A 16,185-nucleotide genomic window follows, 5' to 3' on the forward strand; every position below is an offset into this window, starting at 1 on the left:
GTGTGTGTGTGTGTGTGTGACAGGATGGTGTGTGTGTGTGTGTGTGACACAGGATGTGACGGGATTGTGTGTGTGTGTGTGACGGGATTGTGTGTGTGTCTGTGTGTGTGTGACAGGATGGTGTGTGTGTGACAGGATGGTGTGTGTGTGTGTGTGACACAGGATGTGACGGGATTGTGTGTGTGTGACAGGATTGTGTGTGTGTGTGTGTGTGTGTGTGACAGGATGGTGTGTGTGTGTGTGTGTGACAGGATGGTGTGTGTGTGTGTGTGTGACAGGATGGTGTGTGTGTGTGTGTGTGTGTGTGTGTGTGTGACAGGATGGTGTGTGTGTGTGTGTGTGTGTGTGACAGGATGGTGTGTGTGTGTGTGTGTGACAGGATGGTGTGTGTGTGACAGGATGGTGTGTGTGTGTGTGTGTGTGTGTGACAGGATGGTGTGTGTGTGACAGGATGGTGTGTGTGTGTGTGTGTGTGTGTGTGTGTGTGTGTGTGTGTGTGACAGGATGGTGTGTGTGTGTGTGTGTGACAGGATGGTGTGTGTGTGTGTGTGTGTGTGACAGGATGGTGTGTGTGTGTGTGTGACAGGATGGTGTGTGTGTGTGTGTGACAGGATGGTGTGTGTGTGTGTGACAGGATGGTGTGTGTGTGTGTGTGTGACAGGATGGTGTGTGTGTGTGTGTGACAGGATGGTGTGTGTGTGACAGGATGGTGTGTGTGTGTGTGTGACAGGATTGTGTGTGTGTGTGTGTGTGTGTGTGTGTGTGACAGGATGGTGTGTGTGTGTGTGTGTGACAGGATGGTGTGTGTGTGTGTGTGACAGGATTGTGTGTGTGTGTGTGTGTGTGTTTGTGACAGGATGGTGTGTGTGTGTGTGTGTGACAGGATGGTGTGTGTGTGTGTGTGACACAGGATGTGATGGGATTGTGTGTGTGTGTGACAGGATTGTGTGTGTGTGTGTGTGTGACACAGGATGTGATGGGATTGTGTGTGTGTGTGACAGGATGGTGTGTGTGTGTGTGACAGGATGGTGTGTGTGTGTGTGTGTGTGTGTGTGACAGGATGGTGTGTGTGTGTGTGTGTGACAGGATGGTGTGTGTGTGTGTGTGACAGGATGGTGTGTGTGTGTGTGTGTGTGTGACAGGATGGTGTGTGTGTGTGACAGAATTGTGTGACAGGATTGTGTGTGTGTGTGTGTGTGTGTGACAGGATGGTGTGTGTGTGTGTGTGTGACACAGGATGTGACGGGATTGTGTGTGTGTGTGTGACGGGATTGTGTGTGTGTCTGTGTGTGTGTGACAGGATGGTGTGTGTGTGACAGGATGGTGTGTGTGTGTGTGTGACACAGGATGTGACGGGATTGTGTGTGTGTGACAGGATTGTGTGTGTGTGTGTGTGTGTGTGTGTGTGACAGGATGGTGTGTGTGTGTGTGTGACAGGATGGTGTGTGTGTGTGTGTGTGTGACAGGATGGTGTGTGTGTGTGTGTGTGTGTGTGTGTGACAGGATGGTGTGTGTGTGTGTGTGTGTGTGTGTGACAGGATGGTGTGTGTGTGTGTGTGTGACAGGATGGTGTGTGTGTGACAGGATGGTGTGTGTGTGTGTGTGTGTGTGTGACAGGATGGTGTGTGTGTGACAGGATGGTGTGTGTGTGTGTGTGTGTGTGTGTGTGTGTGTGTGTGTGTGACAGGATGGTGTGTGTGTGTGTGTGTGTGAGTGACACAGGATGTGACGGGATTGTGTGTGTGTGTGACAGGATGGTGTGTGTGTGTGTGACAGGATGGTGTGTGTGTGTGACAGGATGGTGTGTGTGTGTGTGTGACAGGATGGTGTGTGTGTGTGTGTGTGTGACAGGATGGTGTGTGTGTGTGTGTGTGTGTGACAGGATGGTGTGTGTGTGTGTGTGTGAGTGACACAGGATGTGACGGGATTGTGTGTGACAGGATGGTGTGTGTGTGTGTGTGTGACAGGATGGTGTGTGTGTGTGTGTGTGTGTGTGACAGGATGGTGTGTGTGTGTGTGTGTGTGACAGGATGGTGTGTGTGTGTGTGTGACAGGATGGTGTGTGTGTGTGTGTGACAGGATGGTGTGTGTGTGTGTGTGACAGGATGGTGTGTGTGTGTGTGTGTGACAGGATGGTGTGTGTGTGTGTGACAGGATGGTGTGTGTGTGTGTGTGTGTGACACAGGATGTGACGGGATTGTGTGTGACAGGATGGTGTGTGTGTGTGTGTGTGACAGGATGGTGTGTGTGTGTGTGACAGGATGGTGTGTGTGTGTGTGTGTGTGACGGGATGGTGTGTGTGTGTGTGTGTGACGGGATGGTGTGTGTGTGTGACAGGATGGTGTGTGTGTGTGTGTGTGACAGGATGGTGTGTGTGTGTGTGTGACAGGATGGTGTGTGTGTGTGTGTGACAGGATGGTGTGTGTGTGTGTGTGTGTGTGTGACAGGATGGTGTGTGTGTGTGTGTGACAGGATGGTGTGTGTGTGTGTGTGTGACAGGATGGTGTGTGTGTGTGTGACAGGATGGTGTGTGTGTGTGTGTGTGACAGGATGGTGTGTGTGTGTGTGTGTGTGTGTGTGTGTGTGTGACAGGATGGTGTGTGTGTGTGTGTGTGTGACAGGATGGTGTGTGTGTGTGTGTGTGACAGGATGGTGTGTGTGTGTGTGACAGGATGGTGTGTGTGTGACAGGATGGTGTGTGTGTGTGTGTGTGTGTGTGTGTGTGACAGGATGGTGTGTGTGTGTGTGTGTGTGACAGGATGGTGTGTGTGTGTGTGTGTGTGTGTGTGACAGGATGGTGTGTGTGTGTGTGTGTGTGTGACAGGATGGTGTGTGTGTGTGTGTGTGTGTGACAGGATGGTGTGTGTGTGTGTGTGTGTGTGTGACAGGATGGTGTGTGTGTGTGTGTGTGTGTGACAGGATGGTGTGTGTGTGTGTGTGTGACAGGATGGTGTGTGTGTGTGTGTATATATATATATATATGTGTGTGTGTGTGTGTGTGTGTGTGTGTGTGTGTGTGTGTGTGTGTGTGACAGGATTGTGTGTGCGTGACAGGATGTGACGGGATTGTGTGTGTGTGTGTGTGTGTGTGACGGGATTGTGTGTGTGTGTGTGTGTGTGTGTGTGTGTGACGGGATTGTCTTAGACTTTGCTTGCAAGATTATGCCTTTTATTGAAAAAAAAAAGCCAGAAAACCTGCAGCTAAACCAGCGCCCGGTGTGCACACGGCCTACTCCCTGTGGAAACTATCCAGCCAGTCAGCCACATTTTATGAACGCCCCCTATCATGTGACGAATTACGTCATACCTGCGAGCAGCCCATATGCAAGAATCTACCTGGAAGACGCCCATACATTTAATCATCTACAATACGTAAATCCTGAGGAAAGAAGGGAGGAGGGCGCGCACTGCAGGCTCCACCCAGCGCGAAGCGTCACTCATTCTCCTCAGCTCCGCCCCCTCTGTCACATGATCTGACGTCACCCACAGGTCCTTCTCTAGCAAATATTTCTTCATAGCACCGCCCCTCAATCACATGATATGGTCACATGGTTGACGTCCGCATCGGCCCTTCAGTATTTCTTCTGCGCTCCGCCCCCTGAGTGACATAAAATGGTCACATGGTGTGGTCACATGGTGTGACGTCAACACAGGTCCATCAGCTCTTGCAGTACAAGCTGTTGTCTCTGGTGTCAGCCGCTGTATCCCGGGTATATAAGCAGCTCCGGCTCTTCTATACACAGAGGACGCACAGGCTCCGGGGGAAGGTAAGAACCGCAGAGGATTGTGGGAATGTGACAGAAAGAAGCCAGAACCCACTCACATCTATAGAGGAGCGTACACACCCCGCTCACATCTATAGAGGAGCGTACACACCCCGCTCACATCTATAGAGGAGCGTACACACCCCGCTCACATCTATAGAGGAGCGTACACACCCCGCTCACATCTATAGAGGAGCGGACACACCCCGCTCACATCTATAGAGGAGTGTACACACCCCGCTCACATCTATAGAGGAGTGTACACACCCCGCTCACATCTATAGAGGAGCGTACACACCCCGCTCACATCTATAGAGGAGTGTACACACCCCGCTCACATCTATAGAGGAGTGTACACACCCCGCTCACATCTATAGAGGAGCGTACACACCCCGCTCACATCTATAGAGGAGCGTACACACCCCGCTCACATCTATAGAGGAGCGTACACACCCCGCTCACATCTATAGAGGAGCGTACACACCCCGCTCACATCTATAGAGGAGCGTCCACACCCCGCTCACATCTATAGAGGAGCGGACACACCCCGCTCACATCTATAGAGGAGCGTCCACACCCCGCTCACATCTATAGAGGAGCGTCCACACCCCGCTCACCTCTATAGAGGAGCGGACACACCCCGCTCACATCTATAGAGGAGCGTCCACACCCCGCTCACATCTATAGAGGAGCGTACACACCCCGCTCACATCTATAGAGGAGCGTACACACCCCGCTCACATCTATAGAGGAGCGTACACACCCCGCTCACATCTATAGAGGAGCGGACACACCCCGCTCACATCTATAGAGGAGCGGACACACCCCGCTCACATCTATAGAGGAGCGTACACACCCCGCTCACATCTATAGAGGAGTGTACACACCCCGCTCACATCTATAGAGGAGTGTACACACCCCGCTCACATCTATAGAGGAGCGTACACACCCCGCTCACATCTATAGAGGAGTGTACACACCCCGCTCACATCTATAGAGGAGCGGACACACCCCGCTCACATCTATAGAGGAGTGTACACACCCCGCTCACATCTATAGAGGAGCGTCCACACCCCGCTCACATCTATAGAGGAGCGTACACACCCCGCTCACATCTATAGAGGAGCGTCCACACCCCGCTCACATCTATAGAGGAGCGTACACACCCCGCTCACATCTATAGAGGAGTGTACACACCCCGCTCACATCTATAGAGGAGTGTACACACCCCGCTCACATCTATAGAGGAGCGTACACACCCCGCTCACATCTATAGAGGAGCGTACACACCCCGCTCACATCTATAGAGGAGCGTACACACCCCGCTCACATCTATAGAGGAGCGTACACACCCCGCTCACATCTATAGAGGAGCGTACACACCCCGCTCACATCTATAGAGGAGCGTACACACCCCGCTCACATCTATAGAGGAGTGTACACACCCCGCTCACATCTATAGAGGAGTGTACACACCCCGCTCACATCTATAGAGGAGCGTCCACACCCCGCTCACATCTATAGAGGAGCGTACACACCCCGCTCACATCTATAGAGGAGCGTCCACACCCCGCTCACATCTATAGAGGAGCGTCCACACCCCGCTCACATCTATAGAGGAGCGTACACACCCCGCTCACATCTATAGAGGAGCGTACACACCCCGCTCACATCTATAGAGGAGCGTACACACCCCGCTCACATCTATAGAGGAGCGTACACACCCCGCTCACATCTATAGAGGAGCGTACACACCCCGCTCACATCTATAGAGGAGCGGACACACCCCGCTCACATCTATAGAGGAGCGGACACACCCCGCTCACATCTATAGAGGAGCGGACACACCCCGCTCACATCTATAGAGGAGCGGACACACCCCGCTCACATCTATAGAGGAGCGGACACACCCCGCTCACATCTATAGAGGAGCGGACACACCCCGCTCACATCTATAGAGGAGCGGACACACCCCGCTCACATCTATAGAGGAGCGGACACACCCCGCTCACATCTATAGAGGAGCGGACACACCCCGCTCACATCTATAGAGGAGCGTCCACACCCCGCTCACATCTATAGAGGAGCGTACACACCCCGCTCACATCTATAGAGGAGCGTACACACCCCGCTCACATCTATAGAGGAGTGTACACACCCCGCTCACATCTATAGAGGAGTGTACACACCCCGCTCACATCTATAGAGGAGCGTCCACACCCCGCTCACATCTATAGAGGAGCGTCCACACCCCGCTCACATCTATAGAGGAGCGTACACACCCCGCTCACATCTATAGAGGAGCGTACACACCCCGCTCACATCTATAGAGGAGCGTACACACCCCGCTCACATCTATAGAGGAGCGTACACACCCCGCTCACATCTATAGAGGAGCGTACACACCCCGCTCACATCTATAGAGGAGCGTACACACCCCGCTCACATCTATAGAGGAGCGTACACACCCCGCTCACATCTATAGAGGAGCGTACACACCCCGCTCACATCTATAGAGGAGCGTACACACCCCGCTCACATCTATAGAGGAGCGTACACACCCCGCTCACATCTATAGAGGAGCGTCCACACCCCGCTCACATCTATAGAGGAGCGTACACACCCCGCTCACATCTATAGAGGAGCGTCCACACCCCGCTCACATCTATAGAGGAGCGTACACACCCCGCTCACATCTATAGAGGAGCGTACACACCCCGCTCACATCTATAGAGGAGCGTACACACCCCGCTCACATCTATAGAGGAGCGTACACACCCCGCTCACATCTATAGAGGAGCGTACACACCCCGCTCACATCTATAGAGGAGCGTACACACCCCGCTCACATCTATAGAGGAGCGGACACACCCCGCTCACATCTATAGAGGAGCGGACACACCCCGCTCACATCTATAGAGGAGCGTCCACACCCCGCTCACATCTATAGAGGAGCGGACACACCCCGCTCACATCTATAGAGGAGCGTCCACACCCCGCTCACATCTATAGAGGAGCGTCCACACCCCGCTCACATCTATAGAGGAGCGTCCACACCCCGCTCACATCTATAGAGGAGCGTCCACACCCCGCTCACATCTATAGAGGAGCGTCCACACCCCGCTCACATCTATAGAGGAGCGTCCACACCCCGCTCACATCTATAGAGGAGCGTCCACACCCCGCTCACATCTATAGAGGAGCGTACACACCCCGCTCACATCTATAGAGGAGCGGACACACCCCGCTCACATCTATAGAGGAGCGGACACACCCCGCTCACATCTATAGAGGAGCGGACACACCCCGCTCACATCTATAGAGGAGCGGACACACCCCGCTCACATCTATAGAGGAGCGGACACACCCCGCTCACATCTATAGAGGAGCGGACACACCCCGCTCACATCTATAGAGGAGCGGACACACCCCGCTCACATCTATAGAGGAGCGGACACACCCCGCTCACATCTATAGAGGAGCGGACACACCCCGCTCACATCTATAGAGGAGCGGACACACCCCGCTCACATCTATAGAGGAGCGGACACACCCCGCTCACATCTATAGAGGAGCGGACACACCCCGCTCACATCTATAGAGGAGCGGACACACCCCGCTCACATCTATAGAGGAGCGGACACACCCCGCTCACATCTATAGAGGAGCGGACACACCCCGCTCACATCTATAGAGGAGCGGACACACCCCGCTCACATCTATAGAGGAGCGGACACACCCCGCTCACATCTATAGAGGAGCGGACACACCCCGCTCACATCTATAGAGGAGCGGACACACCCCGCTCACATCTATAGAGGAGCGGACACACCCCGCTCACATCTATAGAGGAGCGGACACACCCCGCTCACATCTATAGAGGAGCGGACACACCCCGCTCACATCTATAGAGGAGCGGACACACCCCGCTCACATCTATAGAGGAGCGGACACACCCCGCTCACATCTATAGAGGAGCGGACACACCCCGCTCACATCTATAGAGGAGCGGACACACCCCGCTCACATCTATAGAGGAGCGGACACACCCCGCTCACATCTATAGAGGAGCGGACACACCCCGCTCACATCTATAGAGGAGCGGACACACCCCGCTCACATCTATAGAGGAGCGGACACACCCCGCTCACATCTATAGAGGAGCGGACACACCCCGCTCACATCTATAGAGGAGCGGACACACCCCGCTCACATCTATAGAGGAGCGGACACACCCCGCTCACATCTATAGAGGAGCGGACACACCCCGCTCACATCTATAGAGGAGCGGACACACCCCGCTCACATCTATAGAGGAGCGGACACACCCCGCTCACATCTATAGAGGAGCGGACACACCCCGCTCACATCTATAGAGGAGCGGACACACCCCGCTCACATCTATAGAGGAGCGGACACACCCCGCTCACATCTATAGAGGAGCGGACACACCCCGCTCACATCTATAGAGGAGCGGACACACCCCGCTCACATCTATAGAGGAGCGGACACACCCCGCTCACATCTATAGAGGAGCGGACACACCCCGCTCACATCTATAGAGGAGCGGACACACCCCGCTCACATCTATAGAGGAGCGGACACACCCCGCTCACATCTATAGAGGAGCGGACACACCCCGCTCACATCTATAGAGGAGCGGACACACCCCGCTCACATCTATAGAGGAGCGGACACACCCCGCTCACATCTATAGAGGAGCGGACACACCCCGCTCACATCTATAGAGGAGCGGACACACCCCGCTCACATCTATAGAGGAGCGGACACACCCCGCTCACATCTATAGAGGAGCGGACACACCCCGCTCACATCTATAGAGGAGCGGACACACCCCGCTCACATCTATAGAGGAGCGGACACACCCCGCTCACATCTATAGAGGAGCGGACACACCCCGCTCACATCTATAGAGGAGCGGACACACCCCGCTCACATCTATAGAGGAGCGGACACACCCCGCTCACATCTATAGAGGAGCGTACACACCCCGCTCACATCTATAGAGGAGCGGACACACCCCGCTCACATCTATAGAGGAGCGGACACACCCCGCTCACATCTATAGAGGAGCGTACACACCCCGCTCACATCTATAGAGGAGCGGACACACCCCGCTCACATCTATAGAGGAGCGGACACACCCCGCTCACATCTATAGAGGAGCGGACACACCCCGCTCACATCTATAGAGGAGCGGACACACCCCGCTCACATCTATAGAGGAGCGGACACACCCCGCTCACATCTATAGAGGAGCGGACACACCCCGCTCACATCTATAGAGGAGCGGACACACCCCGCTCACATCTATAGAGGAGCGGACACACCCCGCTCACATCTATAGAGGAGCGGACACACCCCGCTCACATCTATAGAGGAGCGGACACACCCCGCTCACATCTATAGAGGAGCGGACACACCCCGCTCACATCTATAGAGGAGCGGACACACCCCGCTCACATCTATAGAGGAGCGTACTGTTATGGTTAATATTTTATATTAGGTTAGATTATCATTTAAGCAATTTATATATAAATATATCTTTGATAATTTTGTACTTTTATATTAGCTTCATAAGTGTTATTCATAAAAGCAATAACACAGGGTGTACTCTTTGTTATAAAGATGCTTTTAGTCTCAAAGGTCTTTGTTAATGAATGTCCAGAAAACTGGACAGAACTAGACTTAGGAATGCAGCCGATCCATCATTTACGATCTTGTTTTTGTCAACCTATATACCCATTTAAGGTAATCTATTAGGTCATGCCCCTTTCTTTGTGACAGTAATAAAACTAGTGTCTTGGGCATCTGAGATTTCAGACAAAGCCTGGTACACGGACATTAACTGTGTGTTCGTGTGTTTGTCTCCGATGCATCGCTATTAATTGGACCAACACTGGCAGATCTGGAGATCACTTTGTATCTCACCCTAAATTAGCTCTCCCAAGAAAGTGGTTTCCACGACAGAACATGGTGCCGAAACCCAGGATGGTTAACTGGACCTCTCTGTGACCCGACTATAAAGACCTTCCCAGGAACCACTGAACAAAATCCGCGGTGAGTAACCCATTGTGTTACAAATGTTTCAGTGCTTTCTGGAGGTCCGAGACGGGTACGTAGTGGTCCAACAAGACCATTCTTATCAAACCTCTGCCAGTGTTTGGATTTTGTGTGTATGATTGAAATAATAGAGATATGCCATCTGTGATCTGTTATATGTATCAATGTGTTTTTAAATGTGCGAATGATTGTTGAAGGAAATTGAATGAAGAGTATATCATCTCAGCAGTTGAAAGATTATATGTTGTCCTGTGTTTTCTATATGACTGTTATGTCTGGAATTATATTTTAAGCTATGAGGATCCTTTAATGTGGGACTGATTGATCTTTGAGTGACGGATGTATTGTAAAAATCTGACAAACCATTGTGCTGGCGTTTATGTTCTCTTCAATTTGCATTTAAGATGGGAATTGGCTTAATAGGAGGTGTAGTTTGTAATCATCCAGTTTATCCAGACAAAGAAACATATAGCCATTAGCCAGAGAGGGAAAACTTATTGAAGATTTTATTTTTGGAGCTGCGCCCTCTACAGGACAAGAAAGGGAACTTGTTTGAGTAGTTGAAATCTGATATGCTCTGGTCTGGATACACTGTCTCTCTTGTGTTTGATGTAATCTGTTTGAGTCACAGGTAGATGGAGATTTTGTAGGAAATTAGCTTAGTCTCCCATGATATATTATATTGAGAAGTAGAAGTAATCCCAATAACTGTTGGTAGTAGAGTTTATGAATTGTTATTTGTTTGGTTCTGTATCAAAATTGTACGGGTACAGAGGGCTGGTAACCTGATGCTTCCTAGAAATTCTTCTCTTGCGAGAACAGTGGTTCTGGGAGTAGAAATCCTTCTCTTGCGAGCAAATTGGTGCTGGGAGAAGAGTAGAGTCTTCTGCGGTTAAGACTCTATGGCCCATTTCAGTTCTACGGTTAACTGCGGGCATTGAAGTTGCAGTCAGAGGACTGGCAGCTATAGGATGTAATCAGCCTCAGAGGTACCACCCATGTCCCTACAAAGGGTATAGAAGAAAGACGAAAAGGGAATGAAGCAATGGATTGATGCAAAATGTTATTGGAATTTCTTTGTTTTGGGAGATGTTTTTTTTCTGCAAATGTGAAGACTGTTTGAAAGATAAAAACAAACAGGTTAGAATGTGAATAGACCCGTATTGACCTATAATGATACAAAAAAAAACAGTATGCGTTATAAAAAGTAACATGCTGCGTGTGTGTGTAAGGCAATGAGCTTATAGAACAGAATGGAATGATGGTGAAGTATATTACAGCAGCAATGTATGAAGAACCATACAAACGTAAATGGTGTAAATGTAAGGTGCTAAAAAAAAAAAAAAAAGAGAAAATGTGCAAGCAGTAGCAATGGTAAATGTGTCAGCTAAACAGACTGAAGGTATGTCAGCCATGCTGCATAGGAAGATAGCACAATGTGTGAGAGGATGGTGCCTCGCTACAGACATCTTGTTGGTGTGTGATGTCCAGAACCAATGTGTGGTTTTGTGATTAGTGTCACCTTCATCAGGGTGTGGAGTTGTCACAGCCCTAGAGGCTTTAAAGGCTTAGACTACAGCAATGTAAAAGGTTGGGCTTGTGGACAAAAAAGGTTTTTTTTTTTTTGTTTTGAGGGGACAAATGTCCCAAAAAGGCAACAACTACTATCGTGACCCCCACCACCATAGGAAACTGACAATTCAGACGTCTCCCACAACCCCATTGTCATCCCCCGGGGACTATATTCATTGTTTCTTTTTTGTGACCCAGGTTTTAGTTTTCTCATATTCACTTATTAATTTAAGGACAGACGTGTTGCAGAAAATTGGGACCTGCATATAATTTACCCTAATTGGGCCCAAGGTGACCACCCCCCCCACCCCCCCTTAAAAGAAGGCACTCTGTGTAATCTCCGAATCCTGACTGACAATTCCCAAAGCTAGTTGTTTGACTTGAGAATAAATCCAGACAGTTGTGTTCACATAAGCAAAATAGACGTGGGAAAAAGCTTTAACCCTTTACCGCCACAAGCAGGTTGGACATATAGCCGGCGTCCTCACCCAAGAACACGGTGGTAGACAGCACCCTCCAGAGTATTACTCTGGGATACTACATTCAGTTATTACAGTGACCCCTGCTTGTGTAAGAGCTGGGCAGCTGTTTCAGGACTCTATTAGAAAGACAGAGGACATAGTGTTAAGCTGCCCCCTCACTCCAAGCTCCTCATGCTGTATCTGAAAGACTCCAACAGGCTCAGACCCACCATCCTTCAGTATAAAGGCCGGACAAATATTAAGCTTTTCCCTCTTTACATTCCCCCATAATGCTCTCAAACTGTAATGGTCTAAATCCAGCTGCATGATTAACAGTGGATTGTAGAAAAGGGAGGAGAATATTTGGATGGGGAAGTGGGAGGGATCGTGAGCCAAGACCTGTCCCTGTGGGAGGGACCGTGAGACAAGACCGGCCCCTGTGGGAGGGACCATGAGACAAGACCTGTCCCTGTGGGAGAGACCGTGAGACAAGACCTGCCCCTGAGGGAGGGACCATGAGACAAGACATGTCCCTGTGGGAGAGACCGTGAGACAAGACTTGCCCCTGTTTTTCAAACTAGCAGATGAAGAAGTTCAGTTTGATATGACACATGACTGTCAGGCATTGGTGGAGGCAGAAACAGAGGACTTGACAAATATCACTGATGTACCACTCACTAACCCCTCTGCTGAGTATTTTATAGATGGTTCCAGAGCTTTGGACAATGATCAAGGACTGTTCATCACCGGGTATGCAGTAGTCCACAATGGTAAGGCAGTAAGAACCATTCCCTTCGAGCTACTCTGCGCAAGAGGTTTGAGTTGAAGGCATTCGCTGTAATGTGCAGTCTTGGAAAAGGTAAGAAGAGCAATGTATTTTCTGACTCACAATATGCTTTTGGGGTAGCACACGAATTTGGCGCCATTTGGCGAAGCCGTAATTTCCTGACCTCTGTTGGCAAACCCATAAAGAATGCGCAGGCAGTAGAGCAGCTACTGACAGCACTCACCCTTCCCCGAAGGGCAGCCATAGTCAAAGTATCGGCACACGCGCGGGAACGAACTCCCCTTGCAGTAGGGAATGCACTGGCCGACAAGGCGGCTAAAAGAAGCAGCAAGACTGCCTCTGACAGACATACTGGCCATAACAGACATAGCCCTCTCAGGGAGCTTAGTGACCGATAGTGCGGGGTGCCCCCTTACAGCAAAGGAGGCTGGCACCGTACCGGCCCCAGTGGCTGTTGATCGTGAACTATTGCAGGTCTTCCAGACCCAGGCCCCCTCAAACGAACAGAATGCGTGGGTCAAAGTGGGCGCTGTACGGTCAGAGTCAGGGGTATGGCAGGTAAACACCCGGATTTGCCTCCCACGCTGCCTGTTCCCCATGATGGCTGCCCTGGCACATTCTCCGGTGCAAAGGTGTGACGTGTGCGGTAGTGCTGCAAAACTGATGTGCCCCAGGGTTCCCGAATATGGCTGCAAAGTATGTCTTGTTTGTGCAAAACACAGCCCCGGTAGGCCTATTTGAGTTCCGCAGAAATTCAGCACCAAAACCAGATTACTCATTTCAGAGACTGCAGGTGGACTACATACTGCTGCCTAAGGTGGGTACTTATGAATATGTCCTGGTATGTCTGAAGCTTAGACCGTGATGAAAGATAATATAAAGACCACAATTACCATCAAGAAAGTAATAAGTAAGGTGGTTTGCAGATATGGGTTTCCCAAAACTATAGAAAGTAACAGAGGTGCTTACTTCAATGGAGAATTAAATGAAACAGATCATGGCTACTTTGGGATTAGAACATGCTTTCCACGTTCCCTATGACCCACAAAGTAGTGGGAAGGTGGAACGCTTTAACGGTACTCTTAAATTAAAGTGCATGGAGGAAACACACTTGCCCTGGGTAGATTGCTTGCCCACCACATTGCTTTCAGTGAGAACTGCCTGAAGAGGTATAAAGAAGCTGTCCCCATATGAATTAATGTTTGGTAGTGTTCCTGAGACAGAATTATATTTCCCACAGCAATTGCAGGCCTCGTATGCTTTTCTCACTGAATATGTCGCTGAGTTGCACAAACATCTGACTGTTACTCATAACTGTGTTCTTTCCTCCATCCCAGACCCCATGTTTATAAGCGGCACACACACCGGCACCAGGTGACTGGGTCGTGGTCAAGAGACACATAAGGAGACCATTGGAGCCTAGATCCAGGGAACCATTCTAAGTGATGCTAACCACTGCCACTTCTGTCAAGATCCAAGGCAAAGATACAAAGATAACCACTCTGCCTTTTGGATTATGCTGATGGCAACTGTACCTCTTGTCCCATCAATGAGGCACTAAAAGAGGACTGTGATAACAAACTGCTAAAGCATCACCAAGTTCTGTTCCAAGATATGGACTCTAAAGCACTAAGAACTGTTGGATATGCACTCCGAGCCCAATATCTTCTAATTCTACGCCATATCTTGCAGATCCCCTGACCCTATATGAGGACTATAAGTTACGCCTGTGATGCTCACACTCTTAGGACTGGAAAAACTGTGAGAGTACTTCAATTACTCGTGATTATTTGTAATGATAGTTGTTTCCAGAAAAGTGACCAAGGATGTTTTGAGCAATAGTGAACTGTGGTTTACACACTCTGTGTAGATTTGTGAACAACTTTACCTAAACATTCCCTATATAACCGAGCTGCAGACAAATGTCTCTGACAATTTGGTTCTCAGGTATCACTGGGTGGCTGATGGGCATTCTACAGATGGGAATGTTGGTACTATTAGTGTATGTAGCTGCAAGAATTGGTATATTTGTTGTGACAACATTAGGTAAAGAGACTCGTAAGATCAAACATCACAGGCCGTCAGTTAAGACATCTGCAAAACATCAAAGTGCTCCCTTGGTAAACATATATGATGAAGTTTACAAACAAGATATCTATCAGTGAACGGGTTTGGCCCCTTCATGCTGTCTCAGCATGGGGATATAGCTGGTGGATAAATTGTCTGTAAATAATAAAAAGGGAGGAATTGTTATGGTTAATATTTTATATTAGGTTAGATTATCATTTAAGCAATTTATATATAAATATATCTTTGATAATTTTGTACTTTTATATTAGCTTCATAAGTGTTATTCATAAAAGCAATAACACAGGGTGTACTCTTTGTTATAAAGATGCTTTTAGTCTCAAAGGTCTTTGTTAATGAATGTCCAGAAAACTGGACAGAACTAGACTTAGGAATGCAGCCGATCCATCATTTACGATCTTGTTTTTGTCAACCTATATACCCATTTAAGGTAATCTATTAGGTCATGCCCCTTTCTTTGTGACAGTAATAAAACTAGTGTCTTGGGCATCTGAGATTTCAGACAAAGCCTGGTACACGGACATTAACTGTGTGTTCGTCTCCGATGCATCGCTATTAATTGGACCAACACTGGCAGATCTGGAGATCACTTTGTATCTCACCCTAAATTAGCTCTCCCAAGAAAGTGGTTTCCACGACAGTACACACCCCGCTCACATCTATAGAGGAGTGTACACACCCCGCTCACATCTATAGAGGAGTGTACACACCCCGCTCACATCTATAGAGGAGCGTACACACCCCGCTCACATCTATAGAGGAGCGTACACACCCCGCTCACATCTATAGAGGAGCGTCCACACCCCGCTCACATCTATAGAGGAGCGTCCACACCCCGCTCACATCTATAGAGGAGCGTCCACACCCCGCTCACATCTATAGAGGAGCGTCCACACCCCGCTCACATCTATAGAGGAGCGTCCACACCCCGCTCACATCTATAGAGGAGCGTCCACACCCCGCTCACATCTATAGAGGAGCGTCCACACCCCGCTCACATCTATAGAGGAGCGTCCACACCCCGCTCACATCTATAGAGGAGCGTCCACACCCCGCTCACATCTATAGAGGAGCGTCCACACCCCGCTCACATCTATAGAGGAGCGTCCACACCCCGCTCACATCTATAGAGGAGCGTCCACACCCCGCTCACATCTATAGAGGAGCGTCCACACCCCGCTCACATCTATAGAGGAGCGTCCACACCCCGCTCACATCTATAGAGGAGCGTCCACACCCCGCTCACATCTATAGAGGAGCGTCCACACCCCGCTCACATCTATAGAGGAGCGTCCACACCCCGCTCACATCTATAGAGGAGCGTCCACACCCCGCTCACATCTATAGAGGAGCGTCCACACCCCGCTCACATCTATAGAGGAGCGGACACACCCCGCTCACATCTATAGAGGAGCGTCCACACCCCGCT

General features: G+C 50.0%; 1 long non-coding RNA gene across 1 annotated transcript; it reads left to right on the top strand.

Annotated features, from left to right (window-relative positions):
* The first annotated feature begins 3,638 nt into the window (after positions 1 to 3,638).
* Positions 3,639 to 15,283, top strand: LOC142297100 (uncharacterized). The gene is made up of 2 exons (XR_012751734.1): positions 3,639 to 3,767; positions 14,006 to 15,283. It is a non-coding gene; the product is annotated as an uncharacterized LOC142297100 (long non-coding RNA).
* Positions 15,284 to 16,185: the final 902 nt, after the last annotated feature.

This window comes from Anomaloglossus baeobatrachus, chromosome 3 (genome assembly GCF_048569485.1).
Source record: "Anomaloglossus baeobatrachus isolate aAnoBae1 chromosome 3, aAnoBae1.hap1, whole genome shotgun sequence".
NCBI lineage: Eukaryota > Metazoa > Chordata > Amphibia > Anura > Aromobatidae > Anomaloglossus > Anomaloglossus baeobatrachus.